This window comes from Anolis carolinensis, chromosome 2 (assembly GCF_035594765.1).
Source record: "Anolis carolinensis isolate JA03-04 chromosome 2, rAnoCar3.1.pri, whole genome shotgun sequence".
Classification (NCBI taxonomy): Eukaryota; Metazoa; Chordata; class Lepidosauria; order Squamata; family Dactyloidae; genus Anolis; species Anolis carolinensis.
The window spans coordinates 180817434-180843690 of NC_085842.1; the positions used below are offsets into that span (position 1 = coordinate 180817434).

Below are 26257 nucleotides of genomic sequence, written 5' to 3' on the forward strand. Positions count from 1 at the left end.
ATTTTTAATAAATAAGTTCTTCACAACTGCCTATTTAGCAAAACAAATATCTTCAGATTAGGTTTTGACTACAAGCAATGTGACAGTTAATAAGTGGGTTTGTTTCTTTTACACAATACATATTGTACCTCTATATCTACATCTAGAGATAAACAATGTTGGTACATGCAGTGTGTGCATATATTAATGCGCAAGACCTGACAACTACTCATGTAACATACTAGATCTCCTTGTATTTCAACTGTATCCCATGACTGCCATTGTCCAGTTCTGAAATTTGAAGAAAGCATAGTCTTTATTTATTTTACTTTGTACCCTCCATTATTGCCAATCTGGTTGACTTTCATGTAGATCCATATCAGCATCTTCAGATTAATGGAATACATTGTGTCAAGAAAGTAGGCAAAATCTTATATCTTATTCTTATAATACTAATATCTGTGGTCTTTTGCTGATGCTAAATGGTAGAAGATCCAAAGCAGATAAAAGGAAGTACTTTTTTGCCCAGTATATAGCATGTGAAACTATGGTATGTAGAACTGCGAAATTCATTGCTACAAGGTGTAGCTCTGTCTGCCAACTTAGATTAGATAAATTCATGAAGCATTGGAGACAAATGTGATTACTAGGCGGGAGAGCTATATATTACTCCAGTGTCACAAGCAGTATGCCTTTCTGTATCAGTTGCCTGGGGAATGTGAGACAGGGCACAGCTGCAATGTATTCCCTGCTTGTGTGCTTCCATAAGCAACTAGTTCACTGCTATGTGAACAGAATGTTGGGAGAGCTTTGGCCTGATTCAATATGGCTCTGCTTATGTTGATATGTTTTACATTCTCCTAGTGAACTCCAGAGAGACTTCCTAGTGTTCTTCACATTCTGTAATAATAAATACACCTGATTCTTATCTGTTCACTTTAACATTTGTGACACTGAGCTAACCTGGTTGATTATGTTTAGACAGGTTGAGCATCCCCTATCTCAGGCATGGGCAAACCTTCTAGCTTGGGAGCCGCATGGGTGGGTGGTCAGAGAGGGAGGGAGAGGATTCTCCACAAACCCCCTCCCTGCCCTTTCTTCTCCTTCCCCTTCTCTTTCGGAGACAGAAAGAAAAAAAAAAGACAGGAAAAGTTTAGATCCCAAAAGGGTTGGCCTTGGTCAGGATGAGTTGGTTGATGGGAGAGAAAAAGTGTATGCACTAGACCCCGTATTGCCTACTCCTGATATAGAATCCTAGAGCTGGAGGAGACCCCCAAGGGCCATCCAGTCCACCTCCCTGCCTTGCAGGAAGGCACAATCAAAGCACTCCCGATAGACAACCTCTGCGGAAAAACCTCCAGAGAAGGAGACTCCACCAAAATCCCAGGGCCCTTCCACACAGCCCTATATCCCAGAACATCAAGGCGGAAAATCCCACAATATCTGCTTTGAACTGGGTTAACTGAGTCCACACTTAGATAATGTGGGATTTTCTGCCTTGATATTCTAGGATATAGGGCCTCCGGGCAGCCTATGCCACTCTCCAGGAAGTCGAATCTCTTTCCCTTCTATTTGAACCCATTGCTCCCTTGTGCCCTGGTCTCTCGAGCAGCAGAAAGTCATCCTCCCCCTCCTCAATGGGACACCCTTTGAAATCTTGACACATGGTTCTCATGTTCCCTCTCTAAAGGTAAAGGTTTCCCCTGATGTTAAGTCCAGTCATGTCTGACTCTGGGGGTTGGTGCTCATCTCCATTTCTAAGCCAAAGAGCCGGCGTTGTCCATAGACATCTCCAAGGTCATGTGGCGGCATGACTGCATGGAGCGCCCTTACCTTCTCGCCGGAGTGGTACCTATTGATCTACTCACATTGGCATGTTTTTGAACTGCTAGGTTGGTAGAAGCTGGAGCTAACAGCAGCCACTCACACCGCTCCCGGGGTTTGAACCTGGGACCTTTCAGTCTGCAAGTTCAGCAGCTCAGCGCTTTAACACACTTCTCCACTGGGGCTAACACCCCATAGGAGGAAATGAGGGAGGAAAAAGAGAAGGGAAGAAGGAAGGAAGGGAGGGTAGAAGGAAGAAAAGGGTGGAAGAGAGGGAAGGAAGGGAGGGAGGGAAGAAGGAAAGAGAAAAGGAAGGAAAGACAAAAGGGAAGGAAAGAAGAAAGGAGAAAGAGAAGGGAAAGAGAGAGGAAAGAGGGAAGGAAGGGTGAAAGGGAATGGAGGGAGGGAGGGAAGACAAAAAGGAAGAAAGGAAGAAAGGACAGAAAAATGGAGAGAGAGAAGGAGGGAGACAAGAGGGAAGGATGAAAGTGTGGAAGGGAAGAAAGGAGGGAGTGAGGGAGAAAGATGGAGGTAAGGAAAGGAGGGAGGAAGAGAGTAAGGAAAGAGTGAGGGACGGAGGGGATGGTGAAAGAGAGGAGGGCCTGAGAAAAGAGCCCAAGGAGCCCCATCTGTTCCCCAGGCCTGGGTTTGCCCGTACCTGCCTTATCTGGAATTCCAAAATCCAGTATCTGAAAACATACACATGGGGATCTGAGATAGTGACGCCTTTGCTTTCTGATGTTTCAGTGTGCACAAACTTTGTTTCATGCACAAGTCATTAAAATACTGTATTGTGGGTCAAATTACCTTTGATCCATGTATGCAAGCTATATTTGAAACATCCATACATTTTGTCCCATCTCATGTTGTATATATATCTGCAAACTAGTACTCGAAAACCTTCATAAATTTGAAATCCAAAACATTTCTGATCCCAAGCATTTCAGATAGGGGATTGTCAACCTGTAGTTTTCATCCTAGTCTCTCTCCCTCCCCCTCTCCCTGGCCCCGTAAAGTTATTCCCTTTTGCAATATATTTATCCTATTTGATTTTCATATGATAAATATCCAAGCTGGATGATATGTCAATTGATAATTCTGTGGAATAGGCACTCCTTATAATGGAGAGGAGCCCCCGACGGCGCAGTGGATTAAATTGCTGAGCTGCTGAACTTGCTGACCGAAAGGTCGGCGGTTTGAATCCGGGGAGCGGGGTGAGGTCCTGCTGTCAGCCCCAACTTCTGCCAACCTAGCAATTTGAAAACATGCAAATGTGAGTAGATCAATAGGTACTGCTCTGGCAGGAAGGTAATGGCGCTCCATGCAGTCATGCTAGCCACATGGCCTTGGAGGTGTCTACAGACAACGTTGGTTCTTCGTCTGAGAAATGGAGATGAGCACCAACTTCTAGAGTCAGACACGACTAGACTTAATGTCAGGGGAAAACCTTTACTTTACCTTATAATGGAGAGGAGTTCTAATTGTAGATCTGAAATCTTTGAAATTGAAACACCTTGTTTTTTTCCACAGCTATGACTGCATTTTATGAATGTTAATGTTTTACATTGTAATTATGTATTTGTGTGGTTGTAATTCTGTGGTTTTTATCATTTCAGATTTATGTATTATCTATAAGCGGCACTTCGCTGTATTTTGTTGGCCACCCCGAGTTCCTTAAGGGAGATGGTGGCGGTGTAAAAATAAAATTTATTATTTATTATTTTTTTTCAGTGTATGATGCATTTGTTCATCATGTATTTTTGTGAAGTACTTCTATACCATCTCCCAGCTCACAAGGCTACCTGTAGTACACAACAAGTAAAAATATTTAAAACAGTACAGATTTTTAAAAAATGTTACAAATGCATTAAAGTACTCTTTAAAAATCCTTTTAAAACAACTCTTAAATATGATTTTAAAGCTTGTAATCAAAACAAAAGTTTCAAATATAAAAGGCTATGTGGAATAACACTATTTAATTGTCCAGCGGAAGCTCTCAAATAGATTTAGACTAGCCTAATTCATTGAAGTCTCCAGCAATCTTAGGTACAATGTATACAAACAGTGCTGATAGGATGCAGCCAGATCATTTGCCCCCAATATCATCATTGAGAAAGACCATTGCAGGGCTTGGATAGTGGTATGTATAATAGATGCAACCAAATTGAAGTGGTATGCAGTTCAAGCAGTTTTCCTTTCTTGGTATCCCAGACATCTGCTGTGGGTCTCCAACATATGACAAATTTTCATTTTGCTGCTATCCACCACCAACAATCACAACAACTAGAAGGAAGGCAAGGCAGTGGATGGATGGGCATATGAGTGAGTGCATGAGTAAGTGAATGGATGAGTGGACGAGTAGGTCTTTGGGTGGGTGGATGTGTGAATAAGTGAAGGAGTGAAGTAGGTGGGTGGGTCTTTGGGTGGGTGAGTAGGCAGCAGGTGGGTGAGTATCTGGGTGAGTGTGTGAAGCAGGCAGGCAAGTAGATGGGTGTTTACTGTAGGGAGGCTGCCTACCGGTAAATCAAGGGTGTGACTATTATGTAAGGAATTTGAAAATACAACCCCTCAGTGGTGCAGCAGGTTAAACCGCTGAGCTGCTGAACTTACTGACCAAAAGGTTGGTGTTTCGAATCTGAGGAGCGGAGTGAGCTCCCACTATTAGCACCAGCTTCTGCCAACCTGGCAGTTCGAAAACATGCAAATGTGAGTAGATCAATAGGTAATAATAATAATAATAATAATAATAATAATAATAATAATAATAACTTTATTTTTATACCCTGCCTCTATCTCCCCAAAGGGGACTCAGAGCGGCTTACATGGGGCCAAGCCCGAATAAAAACAGTAGCAGTATAAAACACAGCAATAGACAAAAACATGCACAATTAAAAAATTTAAACATTAGCCAATAAAAAACAAGAACTAATAAAAACATGGATTAAAGGTACCGCTTCTGCATGAAGGTAACGGTGCTCCATGCAGTCATGCTGGCCACATGACCTAGGAGGTGTCTATGGACAACTCTGGCTCTTTGGCTTAGAAATGGAGATGAGCACCAACCTCTGGAGTTGGACACAACTAGACTTAATGTCAAGGGAAACTACCTTTACTTTGAAAATACTGTAACCGGGACCAAAAAAATGCTTGTGTTTGTGTGAGTGTGTGACTATTATGTGGTATTATGTACCACATGTCATCAACCCAGTGGTTTTCTTTCAATGGTTCCCTGAATCTAGGTAAAGTAAAGGTTTCCCCTGATGTTAAGTCCAGTCATGTCTGACTCTGGGGGTTGGTGCTCATCTCCATTTCTAAGCCTAAGAGATGGTGTTGTCCATAGACACCTCCAAGGTCATGTGGCCAGCATGACTGCATGGAGTGCCCTTACCTTCCCGCTGGAGCGGTACCTATTGATCTACTCACATTGGCATGTTTTCAAACTGCTAGGTTGGCAGAAGCTGGAGTTAACAGCGGAGGTGCTCACTCCGCTCCCGGGATTTGAACCTGGGACCTTTCGGTCTGCAAGTTCAGCAGCTCAGTGCTTTAACACACTTTGCCACCGGGGCACCTGAATCTAATCTGCCTTTAATCTAGACTTTTTTCCAAGGTCTGGAATCTATGATGTTTTGGGATAGGGTTCAGAACCGTGGACAGCTCTGATAGGTGCAATTATAAAATCCAGAACAAATATTCCTCCCATTGATTTGGAAACTAGTAACTGAGGCCCCTTCCACACAGCAGTATAAAATGCACTTTGAATTGGATTATATGGTAGTGTGGACTCAGATAATCCAGTTCAAAGCAGATATTGTGGGTTATCTGGATTATATGGCTGTGTGGAAGGGCCCTGAGTATTTCGCCTAAAAAGCCAGCATGATTAAGTGTATAAAACTCTCTCAGGGCCCTTACACAGTCATATAACTCAGAATATCAAGGCAGAAAATCCCACAATATCTGCTTTGAACTGGGTTATCAGAGTCCACACTGCCATATATTCCAGTTCAAAGCAGATAATTTGAAATTTTATTCAGCTGTGTGGAAGGCGCTTCAGAAATCCTATAAGCTTAGGATGAAGGGATAGGAGGCCAGACCTCATATGTAACTGCTCTTGTAACAATTCCTGAGGTGTGGATAATATAAACATTGTGGATCCAATCAAAAACACTTTGTACACATAGTCTGGAGGAAGCTTTATAAAACATTATAAATAATTTTGTGCATGAAATAAATGTTGTGTACATTTATTGATTAGAAAACAAAGGGGTAATTTTCTCAGCCACCCATGTCGACAATTTTAAATGTTTGGAATATTTTGGATTTCAGAATTCTGGATAAGGGATGATCAGCTTGCATTTAGTCATGCAGCAGTAGATACGATGATAAAATAGCCATGCTCTTTTGAGTTTGTTTGTTGTTGTTTTGCTGGGTGTGTGGCCACGTTTTTGTTTCAAGTTCAACATATCTTCCAACTCACCTTTTTGTAGAAATTTCAAGAGAGAAGTTCATTGCATTTATTTTGCATGTGGGGTTATATTTATAATATCTTTGCCTTAAAGTGTTCCGTTTTTCTTTTCTTTCCCAATTATTCTCCTGACATTTCTGCCTTTATATTGAGAGGCCAGTATTTCAAATGCCTTTTGACTTAAACATTGTCTGTGCTGAGTTTTAAGGAAGCTGCTCTGCTAAATGTTCATTTAATGTAGGCTTTTGTGGCAAGGATCTAAATATTAAAAAAAAACCCAGAGAAGCTACAGAAAGGGGATTTTTAAAGCTAATTACATTTGGAGTTAACAGCAGTTTGAAATTCAGAATTTTAAAATGTATTTATAATTTTAAGCTATTGAAGACCTAGGGAAAAATCCAGCCACAACCTAGTACCGGCACAATAGCAGGTTCCCATTGAACTGTCAACGTGGCAATTCCACTTTCCCTACTGCAGTTGCTGGGCATCTCAAAACCCACTCTGGGTCTTTGGGCAAACTTCTTTGGTTGTTTTCTCAGATGGCATTGAGAGCTGTAGGGGAACAGGAGAAAGAAGAAAATTCTAAAACGTTCATCACTGGAACTTTGAAACTATTTCCTTTGAACCCAGAGTCCTGATTACCGTATATACTCGAATATAAGCCGACCCGAATATAAACCAAGGCACCTAAGTTTACCACAAAAATGTGGGAAAACATTGACTCCAGTATAAGCCGAGGGTGGTAAATTTCAGAAATAAAAATAGATACCAATAAAATTACATTAATTGAGGCATCAGTAGGTTAAATGTTTTTAAATATTTATATAAAGCTCAAATTTAAGATAAGACGGACCAACTCTGATCAAATCAAATCATTATTCTCATCTTCTTCAATGTAAATGTGCTTATGTATCCTTTTACTAATAATAGTAAAATAAGAGTAAAGAGTAAAATAATACAGTAGAGTCTCACTTATCCAAGTTTCACTTATCCAAGCCTCTGGATTTGTAGTCAATGTTTTCAATATATCGTGATATTTTGGTGCTAAATTCGTAAATACAGTAATTACAACATAACATTACTGTGTATTGAACTACCTTTTCTGTCAAATTTGTTGTATAACATGATGTTTTGGTGCTTAATTTGTAAAATCATAACCTAATTTGATGTTTAATAGGCTTTTCCTTAATCCCTCCTTATTATCCAAGATACTCACTTATCCAAGCTTCTGCTGGCCCGTTTAGCTTGGATAAGTGAGACTCTACTGTACATGTAATAAAAATAATAATACTAAATACAGAAAAATAATACAAGTAATAATAAATAGAGTAAAATAATATATAATAATAATAAGATCAGAGTGAAATAATAAATGTATTAATAATAATAATAAAAAAGAGTAAAATAAATGTATTAGAAGCAACAATAATAGAGAAAAATAATAAATGTAATAATACCAATAATAATAGAGAAAAATAATTAAAGTACCATATATTCTCAGGTATAAGCTGACCCAGATATAAGCCAACCAGGACCCTCACCCGAGTATAAACCGAGGGGGGCTTTTTCAGTCTTAAAAAATGGGCTGAAAAACTAGGCTTATACTCGAGTATATACAGTAAGTCCAACATTGCAGTATGGCGTCATTTTTAAATTAGTGAGATATTTAGGCCTGGACTGCACATGGAATTTGTTTCCAAAAGGAAATAAATCTATCCAAATACATTTCACAGGAATTAAATTTTTTGAGGATATGCATTCTTTTGCTATAAAATGCAGTTTTCCAGGCTCTATACTGAAGTATTTCGATACCTTTTGATAGGTTTCATCTGTACATAATATTCTGCTCCCACCTATAACTCATTTTCCCACTTTTTTTGATTTGGTACATTTTGGAAACAAACTCCACATATGTATTATTGTTGCAAAAATCTTAATTGTAAGAGCTGTGGCTGCCTTTGTATCTAAAGGATGTGTGTGTAATGATAAAATGTCTATCTTGTGAGATCGTTGCAGATCATTAAAAATGATCAGAAGCTTGGTTAATTATTTTTAATTCAGGTTCCGCATTGTAGAGGCATACATTTTAGAAATGTACAGGTTTTTTAAATACGGCTAAGATGGAGAGACTGGTTAGTTTGCGAAAGATAGGGTGGAGGAATAAAGCGGTGCTATTCTGAAAATAAAACTGGCATTTCCAGGTTGGGGAGTGTAAATGTGATATCTTTGCAACTGTTATCCAAAATGACAGAGCAATGGCGTGTATGTTATTAGTATATTATCACTAGCTGTTGTTTGTTTATTCAGTTTTTTGCCTTTCTGAGTTAAACACTGCAAGGAGATCCACATATGCCAAAGGTGAATGCTCAGTTTTCCTGAGTCAAAGCTGCCTGGTGAAAAACAAGACAGAGATCCAGAACTATAATTCTTGTTCAGAAGAGGATGTTTCAGCAGGGTGGGTTTGCATTAACAGCTACTGAAATTTCCACTTCTAAACAACAACAACAACAAATGCTGAGGAAAATGTAAGAAAAAAGGAAAAGGGGCCGACCAAGGGCAAGATGAATGGATGGTACCCTTGAAGTGACTGGCTTGACCTTGACAGAGCCGGGTGTGGTGACGGCTGACATGGAGCTCTGGCGTGGGCTGGTCCATGAGGTCACAAATAGTCAGAAACAACTGAATGAATAAACAACAATAGTTTGGCCTCCAACAGTCTGAGGGACAAGGACAAACAGACCGAGGGCACTTCTACACAGCCATACAACCCAGAATATCAAGGCAGATAATCCACAATATCTGCTTTAAACCGAGGCCCCTTCCACACAGCTGAATAAAATCCCACATTTTCTGCTTAGAACTGGAATACTAGGCAGATAAAGTTATTTTATTCTGATCAAGGAGGAGAAGTGTAGCAATGTGTTGTTGAAAGCTTTCATGGCTGGGATCACAGGGTTGTTGTATGTTTTCCGGGCTGTATGGCCATGTTCTAGAAGTATTTTCTCCTGATGTTTCGCCCACATCTATGGCAGGCATCCACAGAGGCTGTGAGGTATGGAAAAACTAAGCAAGGAATGTTTATATATATCTGTGGGAAGCCCAGGGTGAGAGAAGAACTCTTGTCAGTTGGAGGCCAGCGTAAATGTTCCAGTTAATCACCCTAATTTGCATTGAATGGCTACATCTACTAGCTGCTTTCTGCCTGGGGGCATTCCCTGTTAACTGCCCCTAGTTCCCATGTCTCAGAGTGTTGCTTCTTATTTACTGTTCTGATTTTTGAGTTTTTTAATACTGGTAGCCAGATTTTGTTCATTTTCATGGTTTCCTCCTTTCTGTTGAAATTGTCCACATGTTTGTGAATTTCAGTGGCTTCTCTGTGTAGTCTGACATGATAGTTGTTGGAGTGGTCAAGCATTTCTGTGTTCTCAAATAATATACTGTGTCCAGGTTGGTTCATCAGGTGTTCATCAGTGTAGCAGTTTGCAAGAAGCCCTGCCTTTCTTCTTTGTACACATGCTTTTCTAGCCATAAATTTGTGAATCTTAGAGCCCTTCCAGACAGCCCTATATTCCAGAATATCAAGGCAGAAGATCCCACATTATCTGAATTTGGACTCACCCAGTTCAAAGCAGATATTGTGGGATTTTCTGCCTTGATTTTCTGTCTCTTCTTACCAGATATCTCCTATTTCTCCTAACCCCCCCAACCCCATCCCATTTGTGTTTTTTAGCCATCTAACTGGAACCTTTAAAGATGTTAAACTTCAGTAAAACACTTTTACAAAATATTAAAGAGTTGAATTAGGCCTACTGACAAAATTATCCCACTGCTTCCTGTCCTTGCAAGTGCAAGTGATAGGACGATTTCACTCTCTCAGGCAGCAGGACTACTAATAAGAGAAGGAAACCAGAAAAAGTGAAAGTATGTCAGAGCAAGGGCTGCTTACTTCAGGTGTTTATATTTGTGTGTTTGCGGTATCTGAAGAGCGTATGAAGAACTGCCCCACAACAAAAGAGAAGCTGAGACGTCTAGGGTTTCCCCTCTCCCATCCACCCCATAAACTCCCCCAACTTATATGGCTGGGGAGGGGCCTGGACAGTGACGCAAAGAGGTCATGCCAATAAATTGAGGTGGGCTCAGGTGTGGGAGCTCAGAGAGTTGCTCCTTGCCCACAAATAGACACTAAGGGATGGGTCCAGACCACCTTCAGGACGTGGTGAGAGAATGGGACTGCAGAAAAAGGTGAGGGGACAAAAGTCCAAAGTCTCTTACACCAAACTGTTAGTGGCTGCTTAAGGTGTGCTGATGGTGGGGCTCTTAAAAGCACAGTTTTTAGTTATCTCAATTGTGTTAGTGTTGCTTTCCATTGGAAACATGTTCCATTAGACCAGTGTTTCTCAACCTGTGGGTCCCCAGGTGTTTTGGCCGACAACTCCCAGAAATCCCAGCCTGTTTACCAGCTGTTAGGATTTCTGGGAGTTGAAGGCCAAAACATCTGGGGACCCACAGGTTGAGAAACACTGTTTAACCCTCCCTACATATACAACTTGGGTTACTACAAGGTCATTTATACTTGTGAATGTAAAGCAGGGTTTCATGAACTTTTTTTTTTATCGTGACCCCTTTTGGCTGGAGAAATGTTTTACGTGACATTGGGTATATAGATATATAAAATATGTATGAAAATCAAATATTTCTTGATAACAAATCAGCATTTGCAAAGCTTGCTAAACAGGCTGTAAACAGCTGTACCTTTTTGTGAAGTACAGCTGAAGCATATTTTGCAGAGTCCTGTGTGAAGACAGCACTGTGTTGCCAAATGTTTCTTGATCCCAACAGTGAACTAACTAAGGCCCCTTCCACACAGCTGAATAAAATCCTACATTTTCTGCTTTGAACTGGAATATATGGCAGTGTGGACTCAGATAACCCAGTTCAAAGCAAATATTGTGGGTTTTTCTGACTTGATATTCTGGGTTATATGGCTGGGTGGAAGGGCCCTAGGGGGATCCATAGTTTAAGAAGCAGTTATCTAAAGCACAGATGCCTTTTGAGCATGTTCTCATTTTGGTTGCAATTGGCAGAATAAATGACATGCTTATTTCTTTTACATTTCCTACTGCTCCCTATGCTTCACCATTACTATGTACTGTTTTACTCCTTCTCCTTCTTTTCTTTTCTTTCTCACTTTTAAGCAGTATGTTTTTATATTTTTCTTGCCCTTGTTCATTTGAATATAGCGCCAGGCCAGGCAATTCATCCGAGATGAAAGTGGCCACGGTGAGCTGCTTTTCAGTTTTAAATGGTTTAACATTTAAGCACATGAACATAACATGGCAGTAACCTGAGACAGGGAAAGAACCACAGTGGCTTTATGTTATATATTTTGCAGTATCATTGATTGCTATTGCTCAGTTTTGTTGGTTTTATCATAAAACAACAACTCCAAGATATTTCGGCAAACAATAAATAAATACAAAACCTCTGGTGGATATGTGTAGATACTAACAGTATGTTGGAAAGGATGTCCCTAAAACTTCTAATGGCAGGTGTTTATGTTGCTGCTGTTTTAAAAGGAGACCTGGTTTATAGTGATGCTTCTGTGTCACATTTACTTTGGTTCTAAGTTGTGAGGTGACTTCTTGGAGGAGTCTTTTGAAGTAACCATTATTCCTTGACAGCCGTCTTAACAACCAGCTTCTTTGTCCCATACTCTGCCTGGGGACAAGTGATCCTTCCTTCTAATATTAATTCTCAAGTCGTGCTATGGCTTGGTCTTCAAAATTTAACACTCATTTCTTCTAACATGGGCTTGGCCCCATGTTAGCTGTCCTGAGTCCCTTCGGAGAGATGAGGCGAGGTACAAAAATAACATTGTTGTTGTTGTTGTTGTGTTGTTGTTGTTGTTGTTGTTGTTGTTGTTCCAAAGAGGAATGGGACTGGACCCAAAGGCTTTTGAAACATGCAATCATACATACATAAATGCTTGACTAGTGTTAGTGCCAAGGCAGGTATTGTATTGGTTTGGGGCTTGGCACAAAAACAGGGCTTCCAGATGGGAAAGATCTGGTACCTCTCAAAATACACGGGACAGCTCTTCTATCTTTCCTTCATAAACACATTTTGTGTAGTCATAAAAAGGCGGAGAAAACTCAAAGGGGTTTGCAAATTCAACCCTACCCAGTCTAGACACCTCGTAATTGTACCCTTTCCTGCAAGCACCTAGGATAAATAAATAGAACATAAAATAAAGTTTGGACAAAAATGGCCCTTCCTTTTCATTTCTGTCAGCCACTTGAAAGCAAAAAACATCATCCAGCCAGATAATCACGTTCTAAATTTGGTTTGTGTATTCTTTTGCAAAATTTCAAAGCACTGTTGATACAAAACACGGCTTTTTCACTGTGTTTCTCGCATGCACGCACACATGGTTATAATCTGTTGCTACACCCTCAGCAGAGGAAATGTTTCATAAAGGGTGGATTGTGATTAACACCTTATAGTAATTTCTTATTTGTTGTTCATGGCTGGAATCACTGTATTGTTGTGCATTTTCCGGGCTGGATGGCCATGTTCCAGAAGTATTCTCTCCTGACGTTTGGCCCACCTCTATGGCAGGCATCCTCACAATCTGAGGATGCCTGCCATAGATGTGGGTGAAACGTCAGGAGAGAATGCTTCTGGAACATGGCCATCCAGCCCGGAAAATGCACAACAACCCAATTTCTTATTTATTTTATACCATAAATAAAAGGTCACTTAAATAAAAAGATGCTTCTAGTGGCATAGTTGGCCATTAGTATTTTGAATCCGTCTGATGGAATAAATTGAAACTGGATTTTAAATCTTTGTGGTTGTTTAGCAGGATTGTAAGTTTTGTTTTATGATGTTTAATTTTGTTGTACGGCTTTCTTTTGGCAATAGAATGTTTTGCCTTATGTTGGAAACCGCCCTGAGTCCTCTTGGGGTGATAGGGTGGTACAAAAATAAAGTTTTATTTTATTTATTTATTTTGTGAATAATTTTTATTTTCTTTTTATAGTGAAGTATGATACATTGAAAGAACAATATATCAATAGAAAAGTGGGAAAGTAGCAAGAGGAAAAGTAAAAATAGAAAAAGAGATTTTTTTAAAAAGAAAAAAATCGGTTTAGACTTCCCATCTTGGCTTCAGAGTTGTCTCTTTCGTTAATTGTGTCTTTATGTATTCAGTTTAATCTGTTTTATATATTAGACAGGTCTATCATAAAATCCATTCTTCTTTTTGTAAGAAATTTTGTAAAGTTTGTCCAGTCTGTTTTGTTTTTCCCTTCTCTTATTTTTTGTGTTAATTTGTCCATTTGTACTATATCTAGTAATTTTATTATCCATTCTTCGCGGGTTGGGAGTCTTTTTCCTTTCCAGATCTTTACAATTGTTAATCTTGCCACTGTGCTTAAATAAAAAAAATTATCTTCATTTTTCTTAAATTTTAAAGTTTTATTATTATTTTATTAAAGTGTGTGTGCGTACTTTCTAGTAGCCCTTTCACACATTAGAATTGTAATACTTTTCCTCAATATTAATTGCTTTGGCTTTCTCCTGTGGAATTTTGGGATTTGCAGTTTGGAGGCAGCAGTATTTCATGGCTGTTAAAGTGGAATAAGAGCACTTTAAATTCGTAGTGTGAATGTACCCCAAGTCATGTGGTGTTTCAGGGTCACTACTACGTAAAGCCAGCTTTCTCTTCCCACCATTTCCACCCCTCTCCTTTCTTGCTCTTGGCCTGAGGAGGCATGAAATGAGACAGAAAGGGCTTGCTACCATTCATTTCCATTCTAGCTCAACTCTCTCAATTTTTGCCATCACTGAGAAACAAATTTAGGGTAGTATGAGACTTTCTGAAAGTTTTTCTCCCTGGTTGGTTGTTTCAGTTGCTTTATCCTGGAGGTGTCAAGCTCATTTTCACCGAGGGCCACATCAGTGTTACAGTTGCCTTCAAGAGGCTGTTGTCATTGTAACACTGTATAAATATAACTATGTTGCCCTGGCATTGAAAGCCCCACGGGACACATAAAACGATGAGGCAGGCTGGATTCGGCCCCCAGGCCTTGCATTTCACATATGGGCATTGCTATATGTCTGCTCAGTTATAATATACCTGTTGCATTACATTATTTTAAAACAACACATAAATTATAACCAGAGGCGGTTCAACCACCAGGCCAACTAGGCATTTGCCTGTGGTGCCATCTTGTTGGGGGCGCCATCGAGGCAACTCCTGTCTCCTGCGGCCTGCCTCCGCAAGGTATTGAACTGCTTTTTCTGTTGATTTGTTGTAAAACATGACGTTTTAGTGCTTAATTTGTAAAATCTTAATGTAATTTGATGTTTAATAGGCTTTTCCTTAATTCCTCCTTATTATCAAACATTTTCGCTTATCCAACGCTTTTATTTTTCAATGATTGGTTGGGGGGGAGGCACCAAAATTCTGTTCGTCTACACTTGAAAAATACCTAGGGCCGGCTCTGATTATAACTTCATTGAATTTAATATTGTAATGTAACGTAAAATGTTTAGTGAGGTTCAACTGGAAATTTCTACATGAAACCTAACATAAATCAACAAATAAATAGTGACGTATTCTAAAATATAGAGCAAATTTTGCATATACAGTGTTCCCTCATGTATCGCAGGGGTTATTTATTTATTATTTATTTACATCATTTATATTCCGCCCTTCTCACCCCGAAGGGGACTCAGGGCGGATCACATTACACATATTAGGCAAACATTCAATGCCTTTTTAACACAGGACAAAGACAAACAAACATAGCTCCGAGCGGGCCTCGAACTTATGACCTCCTGGTCAGTGACTCATTGCTCTCCTGTCTGCGCCACAGCCCCGGGCGGTTAGATTCCAGGACCACCCGCAATAAGTGAAAATCCGCGAAGTAGGGACACTATATTTATTTTAATATTGATATATTATTTTAGTACTTATACACAATTATGTGTTGACAAATCACCTCTTCCTCCTGTTGCCGCTTGGACTCCTTTTCTCTCCCTTCGGCTTCTCCTTCCTCCCTTCCTTAGGCTGTAAATCATAATTTTTATGATTTATAATAGTCTTTTAGGGTTTATAGAAAAACTGCGAAACAGCAAATCCACGAAAATTGAACCACAAAGTAGTGAGGAAACACTGTACACTCTGGTTTTGGGTGGGTGGAGAGGGAATGAAACTTAAGCCTAGTACCCTGAAGAAAATCAAATTATCAATCTATTAAGGGTCCTTCCACATAGCCCTATATCCCAGAATATCAAGGCAGAAAATCCCACACTGTCTGCTTTGAACTGGGTTATCTGAGTCCACACTGCCATATATTCCAGTTCACAGCAGATAATGTAGGATTTTATTCAGCTGTGTGAAAGGGGCCTCAGTAATTTAAGTGATTGAGTTTTATAGATAAATAAAGAAGATTTGAGCCAACTGCAAATGTTATTTTCTCCTGTTCTTGTTGGTTTGGTGTTGCTTTTCTGTTTCTTTGCCCTATTTACTAGAGACAGATGCTATTTTTAACAAGAACAAAAAGAGAGGGTTCATCATGATCCTTACATTGCCTTTTGGGGGATGGCTTTTTATAAAATGTCAGTGTATGCTGCCACATTTGTCATGTTTAAGGTTGCTAAATAAAGACGCTAAGTATCTATGGACGAGGGGAGGGAATCAAGCATGTTTATAGAGTACATGAAAGTAAATATATATACCACACACAGTATAGTACAATTCTGTGGGGCCAGTGTTTTCATTTATCCATATTTGATAAAATCTGCTCTCTTTAGGCATTTTCTCAGTCCTCCAGTAATCTATGGTATTTTGGTAGCAGAAGTCCTTTATTTCATATCTGTGGGAACATCCCCCCTCTCTGTGCTATATATGGGTCATATTGTATGCACTATCACTAAATTAGTGGTAAGTATGTAAGTGTGTTCCATGAACATAACAAGAAACCTCTGAGTCTGTGTGAAATAAGCAATAAAATATATGTGTAAAAATATGAAGTAAAGGTTTTGATGAGATAAGTTGTGTCCCCATACATTTTTATGTATGTCTCCGTATATCTTATGGGAGATTTTTTTAACCTCCGGTTTGGTAGTTAAACTGAAATACTGTGTCATTAAATGATGCATATTGAAAAAGTGTGTCACCGGCATGAACTGTCTGGAAAGCTCTAGTGTAGCATACCCAAAATCAGATTATAATAACACCTGAGGAAACCAAGCCCACTAATACCAGTCATCATGCCCCTAGAAGGTCGATATCTAGCTCTTTTAATTTTTTTCTCCTTAAATATTTATTAAAAAGATATTTTCCATAAATGTAATGTAAAAACAATAGAAAAAACCCAAAAAGTAGGAAAAGATGAAAAAAGAAAAAGCCGAGAAGAAGAAAAAAAAGAGAAAAAAAAGACAAATAAAAAAAATATACATATACATATTGACTTCCATCTACTTCATGGTGTTGTGTGTAAAAGATTTCACATAGTTCCGGTGCACTTAATACTGTTTCTTCTAGCCTCCCTTTTTTTTCTCCCTAGTCTTAAGGAACAACAAAACAACAGCAACAACTTTATTTATATACCGCCCTATCTCCTCAAGGGATTCAGGGCGGTTTCTAACATGATAACAATACAATACAATACAATACAATACAATACACATAATAAATAAAACCATACAACAATATAAAATAACAATTTTTCTTCTGTCCTCTTTCTTTCTTACTTAAATTAATATTTTATTTTTTAATTTTTAAAAATAACCTTTGAACAAATGCCAATCAGTTTTTTTTTTTTTTGCTTTTCCCTGATTTGATGATATCAAATATGTCAGCCTGTCCATGTTCATAATGTCCATTATTTTCGAAATCCATTGATTCATTATCTTTGTCTCTCCACAGTTTGGCATAAACTATCCTAGCTGCCATTACTATATAGTTGAATTTCTTTATTTTTTTCTTTTTCTATATCTAGCATCCCCAAAAGAAAGAATTTAAGTTTCATTTTAATCCTTATTTGTAAGATTTTTTGAATTCTCTATTATATTCCCCTCCAGTATATCCAGCTCTTTTTGAAGACATCCAGGACCCTTCCACACTGCTCCTATAGTCCGGGATCTGATCCCAGATTATCTTCTTATCCCAGATTACCTGGCAGTGTAGACTAATATCATCCAGTTCAAAGCAGATAATCTGGGATCAGATCCTGAGATAGAGGGCAGTGTAGATCCAGCTCCAGAGAAAGAAACCCCATCACCTCTCTAGACAATGGGTTCCACTGCCGAACTGCTGTCAAGAGGTTACTTTTAACATTTAGTTAAAATCTACTTTTTGGTAACTTAAACCTACACTTTAGTGATTCTTGAAATTTATTCCGCAAGATTTATATCTTATGGTAAAGCTGACCCTTTCAGGCTTAGAAACTGCATAGTATAGCTGACATATTTCTCTGAATTACTGGTAAGGTCGCACATTATAGGACAGTCGTGTATTTCTGATTCTACTTAATTGAAAAGAACAAGTTTGTGCTCACACAGGGATCCTTTAGGAATGTTATGAATATGCACCTGGAGATATAGGTTTTGTTGGTAAACTCATTTTTAAAAGCTCTGTTTGGAAAAATGTCAGTAAAAGTCACATACTCCATTGTCATTTATACAATTATATTTCACAAGAATTAGCAGCTAGGATTTCTCTTGTGTGTCGAACATGACACATACACAAACGCATACAACCTATATACCTACATGTCTGTGGTTTAACACGAAAGTCAGTCTGATTTCTCAAAAGAGGAAAGAAAAATTATGTCATTTTATGCAAAAGGGCAGGTTGATGACAAAAAAGATAATTTCCATATTCTCAGAGAAAGAAGAAAAATACCCCAGTTATATGCAGACTGTGGTGTGGCTTCCTCGCAATATAAATGCTGGTTTGTTTCCTCACTATTCCTCACTATCCGCAGACCTCATCTGATCTGAAAAGCTCTAGACGGTAAGTTGATTCGGTTTTCAAAATATTTGGGCTTGAAGGATTTGTCAAAATTCTTCTCTGATTTAGGAAGAAGACACGACAAGACAGGATGAGTAAAAAATGTCAATTATTGTTCAAAATTTGGGTCAATCTAGAATGATTATGCTCAGTGAGGTTGAGTCTGATTTGTTGCCGTCACTCCCCCATGTTTAAAAAGGAGGAAGAATACATTTTTCTTCTTTGCTCCTCAGTGTTAATCCATGGTTACCTGCTAGTTAAACTGACTGTATTTTATTAGGAGCAATGTTTGAAAATATCCTACTAATGCACATCATTTAAACTAATTCACTGTGATTACTTTTAATAAACATTGATTGACAAATGACTTGTTTTGTTTGTACTACAGAGTTCAGACACCTGTCCTCTCCAAAGGCACACATTGCAGATTAACCTGTTTAGTGTGTAATGTGTGCAAGTTTTATATATACAGTAGAGTCTCACTTATCCAACACTCGCTTATCCAACGTTCTGGATTATCCAACGCATTTTTGTAGTCGATGTTTTCAATAAATCGTGATATTTTGGTGCTAAATTCGTAAATACAGTAATTACTACATAGCATTACTGCGTATTGATCTACTTTTTCTGTCAAATTTGTTGTATAACATGATGTTTTGGTGCTTAATTTGTAAAATCATAATCTAATTTGATGTTTAACAGGCTTCTCCTTAATCCCTCCTTATTATCCAACATATTCACTTATCCAACATTCTGCCGGCCCGTTTATGTTGGATAAGTGAGACTCTACTGTACTACTACTACTGGTCCATAATGCCCCAGCAGGAGTAGCAGAAATATGAATACATCCCATTTACCCATTTTGCTATTTTTCAGACGTCTACTGTTACGGTATTGACATTTTTATCTAATTGAAAACCTAACATTTTTAACCTAAATATTAAAATATAAGTTTCTTATCTGGAAAACAATATTCATTTTAAATATAAAGTGTTCAATGTATATATCAGCAGCTATTAGGTCCTCTGAGAGCTGTTCAGCAGCCAGGTCTTCTAGGTAGACTCATTTTCATCTGAAAAATGCCTTTGTTGTTTAAAAGGGGGATTATAATTTAAATAGACAGACTAACTATCCATTGGTCTATCTGTCTAAATAAAATAAGAAAGGATGGGTTGTCTGCAGTTATAAAATTCAGGGTCAAAAACATCTGATCTACATTTGGAGGTCTGTGTGGTCTTTGGTTAACAAAACATACCTGCATGAATAAAGGCATCATGAGCATAAAAGGTATAGGGAAGCAATAAGGCTATTAACTTCATGCCCTATTCCTTGGGAGTTTCTCAGGCAGTGGTTCTCAACCTTCCTAATGCCGCAACTCCTTAATACAGTTCTGCATGTTGTGGTGACCCCCAACCATAAAATTATTTTCGTTGCTACTTCATCATTGTCATTTTGCTACTGTTATGAATCAAAATGTAAATATCTGAAATGCAAGATGTATGTTCATTCACTGGACCAAATTTGGCAAAAAATACCTGATACACCCAAATTTGAATACTGGTCTAGTTGGGGGATTGATTTTGTCATTTGGGAGTTGTCGTTAATCTACAATGAAAGAGCATTCTGAATTCCACCAACGATGGAATTGAACCAAATTTGGCACACAGAACTCTCATGAAAATACTGGAAGGATTTGATGGGTATTGACCTTGAGTTTTGGAGTTGTAGTTCACGATCCAGAAAGCACTGTGGACTCAAACAAAGATGGATCTGGACCAAACTTGGCACAAATACTCAATATACCCAAGTGTGAACACTGGTGGGGTTTGGGGAAAATAGACCTTGACATTTGAGAGTTGTAGTTGCTAGGATTTATAGTTCCCCTACAATCAAAGAGCTCCTTGAACCCCACCAATGATACAATTGGGCAAATTGGGCGTTTGGTGGGAGTATTCGCCATCTGTTTTCAAAAAGGAAGAGAAAGACAGGTGAAGAGATCTTCAGCCTTATCTGCCAAAGAAGTTTCTAAGACCATCAAAAATATGTGTTTTCTGGTGGTCTTTGGGGACCCCCCTGACACCACTGTTGACCTCCCCAGGGGTCCCGACCCCCAGGCTTAGAAATGCTGCTCTAGGACACCATCTACATTGACCACTTAATGCAGTTCAAAGCTAGCTTCAAATTGCAGTGCCAAACAAACTCCCACAATAGTATGCAAAATAAATCCCGCTGATATGTACCACTGCTCTTGTATAATCACCATCCAGGCCTCAAACTGCTTCTGATACTTCCTATGTAATCACCTGCAGAGCAAAACCATTTTCTTCAATATTGGTTTGAAATGGCATTAAATGGTCAGTCTAGATGGGGCTTTGGAGGATCTTGATAGCCACTGTGGCTTAAAGAAATTTTAAAAGGCTCCAAAGAAGACTTTATGTGGGAAAAAAAGCTTTGATTATGTGGAAATACTAACTTAATATGGCACATTCACATTGCCTGATAGGTCCAATTTAATTTTTGGTAATGGTTTATCGATTTCTGAAATCCAGTCATAGATATTCTTTGATGAATACAGTATCAGAATTGTTATGTCACTGCAGCATTATAGATAAACATTAAACATAGAATACCGTAAATAGTGGAGCCCCCGGTGGCGCAACGGATTAAACAGCTGAGCTGATGAACTTGCTGACCAGAAGGTCGGTGGTTTGAATCCGGGCAGCGGAGTAAGTTCCCGCTATTAGCCCCAGCTTCTGCCAACCTAGCAGTTCGAAAACATGCAAATGTGAGTAGATCAATAGGTACCGCTCCGGCAGGAAGGTAACAGTGCTCCATGCAGTCATGACCTAGGAGGAGGACAATGCCGGCTCTTCGGCTTAGAAATTGAGAAGAGCACCAACCCCCAGAATCGGACATGACTAGACTTCATGTCAGGGGAAAACTTTTACCTTTACCTATCGTAAATAGCACACCAAATTCATAGAATTACAAATTTATGTAGGATTTTTTTAAAGGGAGTCTGGTAAGCTTGAAAACAGGAATGGGCTATCCGTCTGTTGAGTCTTTAGTTTGCTTGTCTCCTTGCAACAAAACAAAAGTTCTCTAATGTATGAAAAATAAATAGGCTCTTGGATTTTCACATGAGGAAAGAAAAGAGAAATCCTTGCTGCCCGCCATTGTAGTTTATATAAATGAACCTACAAACTAGAATGCAAGAAAGCAAATCCTGCTGAAAAATGTGGACAAATGGGGCAATAAAGAGCAGGTGACTCCTCTTGAACCTTTGTAGCCAATTCTCAGACATTACAACTGATCTAAAACAAGGATCTCTTCATGTTCTGAACTCAAGCTTCCGCAAATCTCAAAAGACTTGTTGTGCTTTGGGGACTGATGGGTGTTCTTGTCCCAAACATTTGGCTGGAGCAAGTGCACATGATATTAATGTTTTGATCATAAAAGTATTTGTATTATTTTCCCAATTTCATCTTCTATAGCAGTGGTTCTCGAAGTGTGCTCCGGGGAGCCCTCGGGGAGAACTTGGGGCTCTGCGAAGTATACTTGAGGGGCTCCACGATATTATTATTATTATTATTATCATTATTATTTTATTATGTCACAGCAAACAAGATAGATATGCTAGATTTCATATCACAAAATCACAAGTCGAACACTTTCCAAGTGTCTAGGACTGTGCGATGTATTTTCAGATGCTGCGTGCAGATCCCAGTAGAGTGGCCTTTTGCAATTGGCAGATCGTAATTTTGTCAATGTCTGTTGTTTCCAAATGCCGTCTGAGATCTTTTGGCACGGCACCTAATGTGCTGATCACCACCGGGACCACCTGGTTTCTGCCAGAGTCTTTGAAGTTCAAACTTGAGGTCCTGATAGCGGCTGAGTTTTTCCTGTTGTTTTTTGTCAATGCGACTGTCACCTGGGATGGCAACATCAATTATGATTATGATTATGATTATGATTATTATTATGATTATTACAAAAGCTGGATGGCCATCTGTTGTAGGAGGCTTTGATTGTGATTTTCCTGTGTTACAGAAGGGGATTGGACTAAATGACCCTTGGGGATCTTCCATTGAAACACTGCTAAGTTTATGTTGGTCAAAAAGTTTGCTCATGCCTTATCTGAGATATATATATATATATATCAGATATATAAACATTGCTTGTGGCTCCATGAGAAACCTTTGCTTCAAAAAGGGCTCAGCGACTGAAATGGTTTGAGAACCCCTGTTTTACAGCATTCAAGCAGGGAGAGTAGACTTTCCAATTTGACTACAACTAACTACTTTAAAGGACCCTCCCTGGTGATGCAGCAGGTTAAACTGCTGAGCTGCTAAACTTGCTGACTTAAAGATTGGCGGTTCGAATCCGGGGAGCGGACTGAACTCCCGCTGTTAGCCCCAGCTTCTTCCAACCTAGCAGTTCGAAAACATGCAAATGTGAGTAGATCAATAGGTACCGCTCCGACAGGAAGGTAACAACGCTCCATGTAGTCATGCCGGCCACATGACCTTGGAGGTGTCTACAGACCACGCTGGCTCTTTGGCTTAGAAATAGAGATGAGTACCAGCCACCAGAGTCGGACACGACTGGACCTAATGTTAGGGGAAAACCTTTACCTTTACCTAATGCACCATCAAATCTAATGTACACCTCAAGTTTCAAAACACTGAAACCAAAAAAAATATTTGCTGCTAAAAGCAATATGCAGTGGCAAAAAGTGTGTGTGACTGGACTTAAGGTCAGGAGAAACCTTTACTTTCCCTAAGTACCGTATATACTTGAGTATAAGCCGACCCTAATATAAGCCGAGGCGCCTAATTTTACCACAAAAAAACCTGGAAAAAACCAGTATAAGCTGAGGGTGGTAAATTTCAGAAATAAAAATAGATACCAATAAAATTACATTAATTGAAGCATCAGTAAGTTAAATGTTTTTGAATATTTACATAAAGCTCAAATTTATGGTAAGATTGTCCAACTGATCAAATCATTCTCATCTTTTTCAATGTAAATGTGCTTATGTATCCTTTTAATAATAATAGAGTAAAATAAATGTAATAGTAGCAACAATAATAGAGAAAAATAATAAATGTAATAATACCAATAATAATAGAGAAAAATAATAAATGTACCATATATTCTCGAATATAAGCTGACCCAAATATAAGCCAACCAGGACCCTCACCTGAGTATAAGCCAAGGGGGGCTTTTTCAGTCTTAAAAAAAGGGCTGAAAAACTAGGCTTATACTCGAGTATACTTTAAAAGCAGGGAGCAAATAATGACAGGACAGTCAACTTCATAAAACAAAACTCTTACACCCTCTTTACTTATTTTGTGCCATCTTCTTTCAACTAAACATGATCATCATTGTTTTCTCTCTCTCAGAATTGATACCCGAAATGGGTCACAACTTTGAGCATGTTACAATTGAAGAAATACATCAGATAAATAGTAAAATAGAACTAAATGTTAAAAATATTAAAACAATTCAGTTTAAATAAATAAATTAGAAGCTGTTAAAAATCTTCACTAACACCATGCAGCATCCCCTCGTCCATTCTTTAAAACTTTCTGTTTTAAAAGCCCAGCTGAATAATAATAATAATAATAATAATAATAATAATAATAATAATAATAAACAACTTTATTTCTAGACTGCCCTTGCTCCTCAGAGGGACTCAGGGTGGTTAACATACATATAAACAGCAAACATTCAGTGCCACAATTTCATGACTAATATCAAAAGTATAAAATGACAATGACATACTCATTATAATAAAAACTCCAAATTAGAAAAAAACAATAAATTTAAACATGACACTCAGTAAAAATATTATTGCACAGAGCAAGCATATACCTGGACCGATTTAAATGACCAAGTTGCTGAAAGTGTTCAGTATTTGTTGTAGTTTCGTTTAGACCATAGCTGCTATGGGGTGGCAGTTATGTTAATCCTCCTCCTCTCCGTACGCTAAGGTGCATAGATGTGTCTTTAACTGTTTCTTAAAGGAGAGAAGAGGGGGGGGGGCATTTTTTATTTCTTTAAAAAGCTTTTAGCCTACTGCTGGAAGTGCAAAAGGGAGATGGCCATTCTGGTTTCCCAGAGAAAGGAGCTCTGAAGGCTGGGAGCAGCCACCACAAAGGCCTTCTCATGTGTCCTCACCATTATGTTTGTGATGGTGGCCAGTATTAACAAAACTCTAAAATCAGAACAGTAAATAAGGAACAACATTCTGAAAACAGAGGAATTCTAGACATGAATCAATCAGGGCCAGCGTATACCCCCAAACAACGGATTCCCCCAGGCAGTGAGAAGCCAGGACATTAAACTGGCAAGGCCATTAATGCTAATCAAGGTGATTAATTACAACATTCACAACAAACAAGAGTTCTTTCTCCCACCCTGGACCTTCCACAGATATATAAACCTTCCTTTCTTAGTTTTCCCATATACCTCACAACCTCTGAGGATGTCTACCATAGATGTGGGTGAAACGTCAAGACAGAATACTTCTGGAACATGGTCACCCAGACCGAAAAACACACAATAACCATCTGCCAAATTGTCTGCTCTTCCTTCCTTTAAGCAGAGGCTGGATGGCCATCTGTCAGGGGTGCTTTGAATGCGATTTCCTGCTTCTTAGCAGGGGGTTGGACTGGATGGCCCATGAGGTCTCTTACAACTCTACTATTCTATGATTCTATGATTCCTGCAAATTACAGATGTTTCCATAAGAGGGGAATTGCAGCAGAAATATGGGAACGCAGTCTCAACGACTTCCTTCTTATAGCTCTTCTCCACTTCAAATCATGTTCCATATCAAGTAGTTTTGCCAATAGAAAAATTCGCTACTTTTTATAATGTATTGTTGTGACCAGTTGTGTCTCTCAGAAATGCTTCTAGGTGTTACATGTATTTCAGCACTAAGTAATATACTCACAAGCCAAAACCCATGGGTCGCTTTTAGTGAGGGACATAGGATACACAAAACAGTCGTAAAGAATTAACACTGTGGTTCATGCCTTTCAGATAAACATTTGCAACAAAGATTGCAAGGATCTAGAGTGTCTGTAGGATTTTGGCATACATGGCAAAGTAGGATTTTTTTTAACTTGCATCCCACCTTTCTCCTTGTTCATATTAATATGTTTTATTTGCAAGCTATATTGCCTCAATTCCTTGTATTATTTCCTTCATGTCAGAAATTAAGCATTTCAAGACAAACTCTTCACCCAGTCACCTCCCTCTCTAATATTGAGAAAGGGAATGGAAAGATGTGTTGTCAAAGGCTTTCATGGGTGGAATCACTGGGTTGTTGTGCATTTTCCAGGCTCTAAGGCCATGTTCCAGAAGCATTCTCTCCTGACGTTTCACCCACATTAATGACAGGCATCTTCAGAGGTTGTGAGGTATATTGGTATTCATGAAAATGAACAAAATCTGGCTACCAGTATTAAAAAAAACTCTAAATCTAAATCACAGACATGAATCAATCAGGGACAGCTAACAGCTCAGAACAAAGGATTCCCCCAGTCAGGAATGAAGCTTGCAAGGCCATTAATGCTAATCAAGGTGATTAATTACAACAGTCACACTGGCCTCCAACAGATAAGAATTCTTTCTCCTACCCTGAACCTTCTACAGATATAATCTTAGTTTGCTTAGTTTTCCAATATGCCTCACAACTTCTGAGGATGCCTGCCATAGATGTGGGCAAAATGTCAGGAGAGAATGCTTCTGGAACATAGCCATACAGCCTGGAAAATGCACAACAACTCAGAAATGAAAATACTTGCTGAAGAAAGTTTTGCCTGATCATCCTCTAGAGAAGGCCATCTATTAGGACAGGGATGGGCGAAGTGTGGTCCTTGAAATGATATAGGACTTCAGTTCTCAGCAGTCCTCATCACTAGTCAGGCATATTAGACTTGTAGTCCAACAGTGTC

General features: G+C 38.9%; 1 protein-coding gene across 2 annotated transcripts in view; it reads left to right on the forward strand.

The window, feature by feature from the left end:
- Positions 1-26257, forward strand: part of foxp3 (forkhead box P3) — a 151939-nt gene that overhangs the window by 97240 nt on the left and 28442 nt on the right. The window contains exon 1 of one of the 2 annotated variants that reach the window (XM_008103924.3): positions 10391-10507. The exons of the other annotated variant lie outside the window; for it this stretch is intronic. The gene's annotated coding sequence lies outside the window, so the exon portion shown is untranslated. Of the gene's footprint in view, positions 1-10390; positions 10508-26257 lie in introns of those variants that run through there. 2 annotated transcript variants of the gene reach the window in all.